Here is a 12,407-nt window from a genome sequence, read left to right on the forward strand (position 1 = left end):
TTTGTAGTCCTCTGGTTAGACTGAAGCTTAGGTGCTGCACTCATTTCTGGTTACTGAAGGAGAAACCACGCAGTAAGGGGCAACAAGGCTGACCCTCAGTGCCAGATAACTGAGAAAAGGGATAAAAAAAACTCAAGTACTTCACCCTTGAAAGGAGTTGAATCAGAGGGGACCTCAGGAAGATAGTTAATGTACTAAATGGAATGGAGAATCTTCATTGGGAATACGATTTCAAGTTAAACTACAATTACAAGAGGCATAATTAGTGAAAGGCAGGATCAGTCAGGAAGCACTTCTTATCACAGAGAATTGTCAATACCAGGAATGATTTTCTGAGTAGGTTAATGAAAGCAATGAAATGCTTCATGTGGTGGTTAAACAACTATTGGAGATACTGAGGAAGCATGAAGGAAGTTGAAATAATATCGCACTTTATCATATCTCATAGAGTCATAGAGATATGCAGCACGGAAACAGGCTGTTCAGCCCAACTCGTCCATGTGGACCAGGTTTCCTAAACTGAACTAGTCCCATTTGCCTGCGTATGGCCCATATCCCTCTAAACCTTTCCTATCCATGTTCCTATCCAAATGTATTTTAAATGTTGTAATTGTACCCGCCTCTGCCATCTCCTCTGACAGCTCATTCCATACACACACCACCTTTCTGTGAAAAGTTGCCCCTCAGGTCCCTTTCAAATCTCCCCTCTCACCTTAAACCTAAGCCCTCAAGTTTTAGACTCCCCTGCTCTGGGGAATAGACCTTGGCTATTCATCTTACCTATGCCCCTCATGATTTCATGAACCTCCCTAAGGTTACCCTTCATTTTCCGATGCTCCTGGGAAAAAAGTCCCAGCCTATCCAGCCTCTCCTTATAATTCAAACCTTCTAGTTCCGATAACATCCTTGTAAATCTGTGTTGCACCCTTTCCACTTTAATGACATCCTTCATATAGGAGGACAACCAGAATTATACATCGTACTCCGAACGTGACCTTGCCAATGTCTTACACAGTAATAGATGAAAAGGCTGCGGTTTGACAGCTAACCTAAAAATTAAGATCTGACAATGTAGGACCCCCTTGGGACTTCAGTGAAGGTGGGGATTAAATAAAGCAAAATGGGGACTAACCCACCCCTTCCCACTCATCCCAGAGGTGTTCCTGTATTACAGTGGATGGGTCAGAGTCAGTCAGCTCCCTTGCCCTAAAGCCTGTTAAGACCCTTAAGTTGCCAACGGCCACTTTCCCACACCTTTATCATAATAGGTTGGTGGGGGAAGGCAAAAGGAAAGTGCCAAGCCTGCCACATTCCAACCTCGGGATAAAAGGCATCCATTGTGGGTTCCCTATGCTCACCGGCAACAACTTATCCCGAAAGGAGGTACTGCCCTTTGTGCCTCCAACCCCTGGCCTCCTGAACCCGATCCCCACCCTCTCCCTTCCCTTGCTAGGGTCCCTGATCCCTTCTTAACCAAGAATCCTGGATCTTCTTCTTGGGATTCTGTGTAGCCTTGGCAACAGCTGCTACTGCCTTCTGGTGCTGCTGGGACTACCAAGCTCTCTAGGGTGGGACTACCTGTCCATGGGGGTCCGAAACCCCATTCTCGCCTTGTTAAGGCCATCCCCAGCATGTTATTGCTACAGGGCAGCAATTATTAAAGTTGGCGGGCTCAAGTCTAATTTTTGTATGGGCAACGTGAGGGGGGGGAAGCAATACATACCTCCATAAACCTCACTCCAAAATGTCAGCCATAGCTTCATATAGACACATTAGCTACTGAATGTCCTCTGTTGTTTTATTTTGACTTTCCTGGCTCAATAAATTTTAACTTCATTTATATTAAGATATTGCTATTAATTTAAACTAAGATCCCATAGGATTAAATACACATAACGTACTCTGCGTCAAGGAATGTGGATTAGATCTGGATGGAGCTTTTGTCCGGGTTGCTTTCTTTCACAGACTGTATCAGTTCAAGACAGTAAGGTTTATTAAGACATTCCAGTGACATTCAAGGTTGTAATTAAATAGCTTTATTCCAGGTCCTGGCCAGGGGAGGAAAAGCAACGATAACTTGATTGACAGTTCAACTGGCTAATCCTTAGATATGGTGAGTTTAGTTAGGAAAAGTGGGGCTTTGGTGGTGGGAGCATTGGAAATGAAGTCTTTGCCTTCCTGTATAACAGAGGTGAAAGGACAGTCTGCAAAAACCTGCAGTGTAAAGCAGTCACAAAAACATTCTCTTCCTGATGGTAGAGCTCACTGCCTTTTGGAGAATTTTTGTGTCGGTTATGTTAAATTTAGCCCATTAGTAGGAGAGAATACATAAGAACATGAGAAATAGGAGCAGGAATGCACATGCTTCACTATTCTCTTTGTTATGAGTGGCCTTAAGAGATGGATTTAAATGAACTGAAACTATAGTATATTCATTAATCTAATTTGTGTAAACTAAACGTGCTAGACTGTTTCTCATCAGTCCACTTTCAGGAAGAAAGAAGATGCGTGCGACGACATCTGCAGGATTTTGTAATTCAGTCACAGGATGTGAGTGTCATTGTCCTTATTGCGTTTATTGCCCTTCCCTAATTGCCTTTGGGAAGGTGGTGGTGAGCTGCAACCTTGAAGCATTATAGGTATAGGTACATCCATAGTGCTGTTAGAGAGGGAGATTCAGGATTTGGAGCCAGTGACAGTGAAGGAATGGCGATATAGTTAGGATGGTGTGTGCCTTGGAGCGGAACTTTCATGTGGTGGTGTTCCCATGCATCTGTTGACCTTACCCTTCTAGGTTGTAGAGGTCATGGTTTTGGAAGGTGCTATCGAAGGAAGATTACAAATCATGAGAGGTTGTTTCATTGTTTTGATCCCAGGACCAAGCTACCATAAGATTATATATAGGGAAATGAAGGTAAATTCCTTTCATAGGGATGCAAAGGCAATCCACCAAGCACTGCTTTTACCAATTTTGAGAATATTTAATGCTGAAATTAGTTACAGTCTCCTTCATTTGGACTTGACCTTTTTGACCTTCCTGAAAATGTTCATTGTAGAAGTTTCTAACAGAAATAGCACAAAGATTGAAACGGATTGTATTGGGAGCTAGCCACTGAAGAATTAAAGCCTAGAAGCTACTGTTGACAATATTAGCATGTGAAGATTTAATGTATTTGAAACAAATAGGGTAAAACCTCTGTTGAAATAGAAATGGAAAATTGCGTTATGAATACATTAAGCATTTATACCTTAATATCTGAGATAGTAATTTCTAGATTTAAAACAGTTAGGGAGAGTGTTTTATGGTTTGTAGAAAAAGCTTTATGGCTCTGTTCAAAGTGTTTCTATAGGTTGTCATTAGGATCTTCTTTTTTTCTAAAGAGGTTAATATCATATGAACCTGCTCTGCATTTATTCACTAATGTAACCAACAGCAATTTTTAACATCACATATTCATATTAATTAAGTTACAGAAATCAGGTACTGCCTTGATTAATGTCTTTTATGGCATTTTTCCATAGTATTTTGTTTATATGTATGTCACAACTTTTGAATGATCGCTCCTGATTTAAGGCTTGGCATTTCAACTTTCCCTAATTCGCGGTAAATTTTCTGAGAGCATAGGTTTTCTGTAGACAACTAGCTGAAAGCTGCTAAATCATCAAGACCCTGAAATGACACCAAGGGATACTAATGTGCAAATGATTAATGTTTTTTGTCTGAAATTTCTCTCACCGGTATTTTATTGGCGATGTTAACAGATGTATTTTAAACACGTTAATGTCGCTGCTGAAATAGCAACCCAAAGAATTTCAGATGAACACATTCGGCATTCATGTATGTGTATCTCACAGCATAATTTCAGAGCATTTGTACAATCTTTGTGCAAAAACTGGCACATTGACAATTGCGCTAGAATGAAATATTAAACAGAATGGTAACATAGTAATGATTTGCATTTATATAGCATTTCTTCGGGAAGACAAGCCAGCGTACTTTAAAATAATGAGAAAGGGATACAGTGGACATCAACATTCAGGAATGAGTGAGACATGCAGAGGCTAGAAAAGGCAATCAAAATCTGAATGATTAGCACTGGAATCTACCAAAAACTCAGCAGCTAAGTGTGCTTTTCACATTCCCAGAGTTTGTGCATAACCTACATCTACCAGTAATTCAGAACAGTTCCTGAAAGAAAATTAATTTTTACTGACCCATTGAGAGGGCTTGATTATGGAACCACCTCTTCACTTTCTGAGCACATATCTGGCACATTTTTAAATATGTTCATCAGCACTTCTAGATGGACAGCAACAAGGGCCCTTGGTTTGAATGTTACTTACCAATGCTCTTCTTTGTCCTATTGATTAAGAATGTTGTCAAGGAAAACAAGGGAGCAGTCCCTTTATTTGCCTTTTCACTAAGAAGGGGAAAATCAAGAATGGCCATTTTTGATTGTTAAAAGCATATGGGGAAAATTTTTAATGAGCAAGTAACCCTCTCCCCCACATTCACGGCAAGTGAAAACTGCACATGGTGTATCTCACAAATTTAGATGTTTCCAAGCATTGGTGCTTTCCTGGGCTGGAGGTGATACCAGTAAGCATTAAGCTCCGTAAATGTTCTGACTAGTATTTGTTAAAAGTATAAAAACCCAAACCTTTCCTGTTGAAAATAAAGCTAAATTAAGAAGTATTTGCACTCAGTGATCACTGGATTAAAGCATAAGCTGACCATAGATGCATTAGGTTAGGTGCATTGACCCAAACAGGCACTGGAGTGTGGCGACTTGAGGAATTTCACAGTAACTTCATTGCAGTGTTAATGTAAGCCTTACCTGTGATTAAGACATAAACTTTTGACTTTTCAAAGGTCGGCTTTATCATTAGGACATGTCTTTGTATTGGGAAGAAATTGTACTCATGATACTTTAGGCTCATCGTGCCCACGGTTAATTTTTCACTGATATTCTCGAGTGTCACATTAGAGGGGCGGTCGGTTATTAGCAGATCTCAAGTGAACTGTCTATGACTGTGTGCTGCAAGGTGATGAGATTGCTGTGATAAATACCCTCATGCTCTGTTTCGGCAAGAATGTGTTTGACTCCCCTGGGGATAAATACACGAATTGAGTCAAGGCATTAATCGGTAGTATTGTAAAAAGTCAGTTTCTTGTGGATGTGAATCCCACCCGAACTGTTCAGCAAAATCCGTGATGCCTGGTAAGCTGAATTTCAGAGTTGCAGCAATTGCATAACAAATAGACAAAATAATAGATTCCCCCTGTCATTATTCTGAGGAGTACAAAATTAACCTTGAGCAATGATGCCAGCATGAATTAATAAATGATTACCTAAATTTACATAAAATGTACAATTCAGGGACAATCCAGTTGGTTTATGATAATATTTACGGTCCACGCAAATCTCTGCACACCACTCACCATGTAATTCTTTCACTGTATCCTTTTTTTCCTCTCCTATATCGTAAATATACTAAGGAAAAAAGATTACTTAGATTCAACTGGAGAATCATCATTTGTTGAGAGAAGGAAACTTCCACATGCCATTCTTCCTCATTTTCTCACTTCAGGATTTGTCACTTGCGGTTTTCTCAGTGTGCACATTTTCTGGATCTGCTTATCATATTTTTCAATAAGGATGATTTTCCACCCCGAAACACAAAAGATGAAAAAATAAAATCTTGCAAACAAGGGCAACAAGTCATGGACAATGCCATCAGGGAAGATCTATCTAAAGACGCCTCCTGTAGCTAAAAGTTGTGAATATATGTTTTTGGATTTTTTAAAAAAGCAGTCAGAATCTGACCCATCGTCCTTTTTGCAGCGGCATGGTGGCACAGTGGTCAGCAGCACTGCTGCCACACAGTGCCACTGACCCAGGTTCAATTCCCGGTTTGGGTCACTGTCTGTGTGGAATTTGCACATTCTCCCCATGTCTGGGTGAGTTTCTTTGAGGTGCTCTAGTTTGCTCCCACAGTCCAAAGAAGTGTGGGTTAGGTGGATTGGCCTTGCTGAATTGCCTGTTAGTGTTAGGGGAACTAGCAAGGTAAATGCACTTGGCACTAGAGAGAGAGAGAGCTCTACAATCAGAAAGGGAGAGACCTAAGTCTACCTTCACGAACCCAAAACAGCACTTCTGCCACAAAGAGTGATGAAAGAGGCACTTACATTTGTGGAGCTTGCAATTCCACCTCCCTCTCACTGCTGAGTTTTCAGTCTGTATTTCAACTTGGGATTTTTTTAACATCAAATGATGCATGACGTTGTGGGCATAGGGGTGGGATTGTGGTCAGTGCAGACTCAATGGGCCAAATGGCTTCCTACATTATAGGATTCTGTGGATCAGTTATTTAACCCTTTTAAGCAAGGCACAAACTTAGAAGAATGATTATTATATTGAGAGGACTGTCCTTTATTCTTCCACTCTAATGCTGGCCCCAAAATTATTGCCAAAGCAATAACTCTGCATCAGGGCAGTGATGTCTGTGGAAGAAATTAAGTATGCAAGTGATTACAGTTTTGTTATTGCTTTGTAGTAAGCACTGAAGCCACCAAGCGCAGGCATTTATAAAACACCTTTACATGGAGTTTGTCTGAATCTACAGACCTATGCTGGTGTTTATCTTCACGTGTCCTCTTCCTCTTCTTCATAACCCTATTAACATATCCTTCTATTCCTCTCTCTCCATCTCGTGCTACCTAGCTTCCCTTTAAATGCATCATTTGATATTTAAAAAATCCCAGGTTGAAATACAGATTGGAAACTCAGCAGTGAGTAGGAGGTGGGAGTTGCAAACTCCACAATGTATTCCTTGTTGGCTTGGAGGAGCAAAAATGCTGTTTTTGGGTCCATGAAGGTAGACTTTGGTCTCTCTCTTTCTGATTGTAGGACTCTCTTTCTCTCTCTAGCGCCAAGTGTAGACATGATTGCCAGAGACAGCCCCCAGCTGCAATCTCCTCCACTTGCCAGCCATTTGGCTGATAGCTGAGCGGGAAAAGGAATGGAAAACATTATTGGCGTGCTGCCTTTGAGCACTAAGGAGTAGTGAATTCCACTTTGAGAGAAGTAGTTACTCCTCAACTCTGTTTTAAATTTGCAACCCCTTATCCTAAGACATTGACCTGTCATCCTAGAATGCCCCACCAATGGAAGCCTCCACTCCTTGTCTACTTTATCCATACCTTTTATCATCTTGTACATCTCAATTTGATCTTCCTTCATTCTTTCAAATTCCAAAGAGTATGGGCCTAAACCTGTCAATTTCGCTTCGTACGACAAATCCTTCATCTCTTGCATCAATCTGGTGAACCTACTCAACTCCAATGCCACTACATCTTTCCTTAAATACAAGGACCAAAACTGTGCACAATATTCCAGGTGTAGCCTCACTTATATATCAACAAAGTGATCATATTACAGCTGCCATGCATAAATCACATCTAAATTTGTGAGATAAATCACAAAAATACCTGTTAGAAACTTTATCATTCGATGCTTGCATATAATATTACTCTAAGGGTATTAATTGATCTTGTGCTGTAAGCCACTTCCACCTGAAAGCTTTCCTATAATAATTGTTGTAACTAAAGAAATTCTTGGTGTGCATTCCCTAACTGCTGACTCAATCCCACCCCCCCCCCCACCCCCAACTCCCCTCCCCGGTCCTTGGCAACAGTCTGAGATTGAGCCAGTCTGTTCGCAATCTTGATGTCACGTTTGATCCCAAGTTGAACTTCTGTCCTCATTTTAGGGCCATCACTAAGGCTGCCTATTTCCACCTACATAAAGTAGCCAATTTTGACCTGTCTCAGCTCATCCATATGTTGTTGACCAGGAGCCAGTGTAGGTCAGTAAGCACAGGGATCATAAGGGAATTCAACCTGCTGCTAGTCAAGACATGGTCAGTAGAGTTTTGGATGACCTCAAGTTTACGGAGAGTAAAATGCAAGAGATCATCCAGGAATGCATTGGAAAAGTCCAGTCCAGAGGTAACAATGCTATCTGATTTTAAAATTCTCATGCTGGCTTTCAAATCCCTCAATGGCTTTGTCTCTCTCTCTCTCTGTTTCTGAAATCACTTTTAGCCCCATGATCTCCCGAGTTATCTGTGCACCTCCAGTTCTGGTCTGTTGTGTATTCCCAACAATAATTGTTCCTCCAATAGTGTCTGACCCTTCAGTTGCCTAGACCACAAGCTCTGGAATGCTCTTCCTCCACCTCTCTACCTCCTTACTTTGCTTTCATCCCTTAACACACTCATTAAAACCTATCTTTTTGACCAGCTTTTGGTTATCTGACTGAAATGTCTCCTTACATGTCTCTGTGTCATATTTTGAAAAATGTTCTCGTGAAGTGCTTTGAAACATTTCATTAGGTGCTACAGAAATATACGTTGTTGTTACTATTATTGTTAAGTATTTGAAATAACTCTTGTGAGACAGAAGTGTCATTTATAGAATTACACAAAAATTACACAATGGAAACAGGCTGTTTGGCCAAACCAATCTGGCATTTATTCTCCACACAGAGCAATCCTAATCCAATGTTCTCACTCTATTTCTATACCCCTTTATTTTTTTTTAGTCCTATCCAGCCTATTCTTAACTATTGAACCTCTGCATCAATCATTAACTCTGTGATGCAGTCCACAATCTCACAACCTTCTCTGTAGCTCTCTCCTAAATTTCATAACTAATATTATATCAACAGCCCCCTCCTTCTTGACCCCTAAATTACTAGTAAAAGTCTGTTTCTACTTCCTCAATCCCATCCCACGAGATTGTCATGTTGATTGAGATGAAATTCTCAAATTTAAAATCTATAGATGTTGTTAAATAAGGATATCAAGGGATATGGAGAAAATTAGACCCATGAGCCAAAAAGCACTTTTTTTTGTGTGCTACTCAGACTGTTGAGCGCATAAATGCATCGCCTACCCTATTGGGTAAGGCAAAAAAAACTCCCTTTCCTCAAGTCTGATACAGCAATTAAATCCTTTTTCTTAATGCAAATACTTGCCTCCTGCTTAGTTGAGACCCCGCCCAAGATTTGATTGTGATAAGGAAGACAATCACAAAATTAGTGATACCAGGCCTAGGGATTTGCATCGTCTCCTCTCTGCTCACCATCCCAGGTCCCAAACACTCTTTGAGGTGAAGCAGCGCTTCACATGCACCTCCTTTAACCTGGTCTATTGCATTCACTGCTCCCAAAGCGGTCCACTCTAAATTGGAGCAACCAAACAGACTGGATGACCACTTTGCAGAACAGCTTTGGTCCATCTGCAAGCACAACCCAGACCTTTCTGTCGCTGGCAATTCAACACACCACTATGCTCTCCTGTCCTCATGTCCATCCTCAACCTTTTGCAATGTTCAAGTGAGGCCCAATGAAACCTGGAGGAACAGCACCTCATCTTCCATATTTTACAGCCTTCTGGACTGAACATTGAGTTCAACAACTTCAGAGGATGAACTCTGCCCTCCACCTTCACCCCATTCCCATTTATTTTGTTTCATTTCTTTTCATTTTATTCATCCATTTTTAATACTTCATATTCATATTACCTCATATTTATTTTTGCTTTCATCCCTTACACACTCATTAAAACCTAGCTTTTTGACCAGCTTTTGGTTATCTGACCGAAATGTCTCCTTACATGTCTCTGTGTCAAATTTTGAAAAATGTTCTCGTGAAGTGCTTTGAAACATTTCATTAGGTGCTACAGGAATATAAGTTGTTGTTACTATTATTGTTAAGTATTTGAAATAACTCTTGTGAAGCAAAAGTGTCATTTATAGAATTACACAATGGAAACAGGCTGTTTGGCCAAACCAATCTGGCATTTATTCTCCACACAGGGAGCAATCCTAATCCAATGTTTGAAATCTTGCTTTCCATCTTGTTTTCTAACTCCACCGCACCCCCCCCTCACCCCAGGACCAATTAGCCACATTCCTTAAGTTGTTCTTTGACAACCTGTACCTTTGTTCTGCCATTTACACATTTCGATCTCTTAACGGACACTCTTAGCACCTTTCTCAACCTTTATCATCACCACACACATTCCTTTTGTCCAACTAGAGCGCCTCTCCCCACATCCACCCACCCCCTCACCCCCACAACCTCCCCACCCTCATAGTACAAATCTTGGCTTATTTTCTTTGTCTTTAGCTCTAACAAAGGATCATCCAGACTCGAAACATTGGCTGTATTCTCTAGTGGCTTTTGCTAACAAATAAACCTGTTGGACTTTAACTTGGTGTTATGAGACTTCTTACTGTGTTTACCCCAGTCCAACGCCAGCATCTCCACATTTATTCTCTCTCCACAGATGCTGTCAGGCCTTCTGTCCAGCACTTTCCATTTTTGTTGTGCTAGGCATTTTCTGCTGGTGCCAATCAAGTTGACTTGACCTGATTGAGCAGCCTTTGTGTGCATTTAGATATTTCAATAACTTAAAAGGTTTAAAAATTTCTAGTTGTTTCTGTGGGTGAGGGTCAAGGTAGCGATGTGGAGTGGGTGAGGAATGGCCGGCAGTGGCCCATGATTTTAATGTGGACCTTCTCCCAATTTCATATTTGAGTAAATGTATTGTTTAAAACTTAACCTTTTTGCTGGTAGCCTGCAACAATACGATTAAGGGTGCACATAAACCTGGTATGCATCCTTGATGGCCATCATAAAAAAATCTGTAATTAAGAATGTATTGATGACCATGAAACCATGGTCGATTGTCAAAAAACCCATCTGGTTCCCCTACTGTCCTTTAGGGAAGGCAATCTGCTGTCCTTACCTGATCTGGCCTACATGTAACCCCGGATCCATGGCAATGTGGTTGATTCTCAAGTGCCCTCAGGCGACTAGGGATGGGCAGTAAATGCCCGTCAGCCAGCGATGCCCATTCGTGTCCCATGATTGAATAAAAAAAACTGTAAAGCGGTTACCCAGCGCTGCTTCACCCGCAAAGAGTGTTTGGGATCAGGGATGGTGAGCAGGGAGGAGGTGACGGAAATCCCTAGGTTCCTGATGGCTGCATTCAGAGCAAACCAATTTGGTAAGGCAGGTGCTAAGTAAGTGTTGGGCCACTAGCCAGTAGCTACAAGGAGTCTAATGCCTAAAAGAGGCGTGTGACTTGGACGCCTTTCCTGTAACCTAGACCTAATCTTGGGCAAACAGTGTATTTCTGGCTCTGAATGGGTGGGTGTACACTGCCCACTATATTGGATGCTACAGCCTCACTTTATGATTGTAATGCAGATGCAGCATTATTTAATTCCTAGGCCAGGGTTTATGACAGCATGGATTTTTCTGCCAAGAAACAGAAAGGCAGATTCTTGGAAAGTAGGTGACACCTCACAGAGCTGGAGAGACAAACCCATTTCAGATAAAGCTTTTGAAACTTTAAACCTAATAGCAGAGAGAGAAATGTTGTTCCAATCAGTGTTTCTGTGCTCAAGCGCGTCTCATAGGAACAAGAGTAGACTATTTAGCCCTCAAGCTTGTTGCTTAGTTCCTGGCCCAGATATTCGCCAAGTCAGAACAACTTCAGAGCTCTATAACCATAGTGGATAGGACCCAATTCTGGGACTTCTGCAACACCCCCTGCCCCCTCCCATTCCCTTTTCCAGCAATTTTTGCCAACACAGAATAAGGGTGAGGGTAGCCTTTCAGCATGGAGCACTCCCACTCTTGCCAACTCTGTTGCAAGGGTGGGAAGTCCAATCCACCCCCACAATTATTGTGGAGTCCAGCTCATTATCTGAGAACATATGGCTGATGTACTCAGAGGAGCCGTGAACACCAGTCCCAAGTGAGGAACAAGAAAACAATCACCTGAATTCTTTCACTGACAAGCCTCCAAAATATGAAAAAATAATGTTCTTTCAGTCTTTTTTCATTCATCGGACATGGGCATCGCTGGCTGACCAGCATTTATTGTCCATCCCTAGTCACCTGAAGGCAGCTGAGAATCAGCCACATTGCTGTGGTTCCGGAGTCACATATATGCCAGATCAGGTAAGGACGGCAGATTTCTTTCCCTAAAGGACGCTAGGGGAACCAAATGGGTTTTTCTAACAATTGACCATGGTCATCAGTACATTCTTAATTACAGATTTTTTTATTGAATTCAAATTCCACCAGCTGCTGTGGTGGGATTCAAACCTGAATCCCCAGCACATTAGCTACATTTCTGTATTACTAGTCTCGTGATAATACCACTAAGCCATCACCTACCCCTAATAGCTATTTGTAAGTTAGAGCTGTTTTTACTGCTGTTACTGATAATAAAGTTTGCATTGTGTAAGTATTGAGATGCATTTGTATACTTTTCCTATTTGGAAAAGTAATATTATGCATTTGAAACTGAAGAAAACAATGCCT

This window comes from Carcharhinus amblyrhynchos, chromosome 16 (genome assembly GCF_965287045.1).
Source record: "Carcharhinus amblyrhynchos chromosome 16, sCarAmb.v2.hapA, whole genome shotgun sequence".
Lineage (NCBI taxonomy): Eukaryota > Metazoa > Chordata > Chondrichthyes > Carcharhiniformes > Carcharhinidae > Carcharhinus > Carcharhinus amblyrhynchos.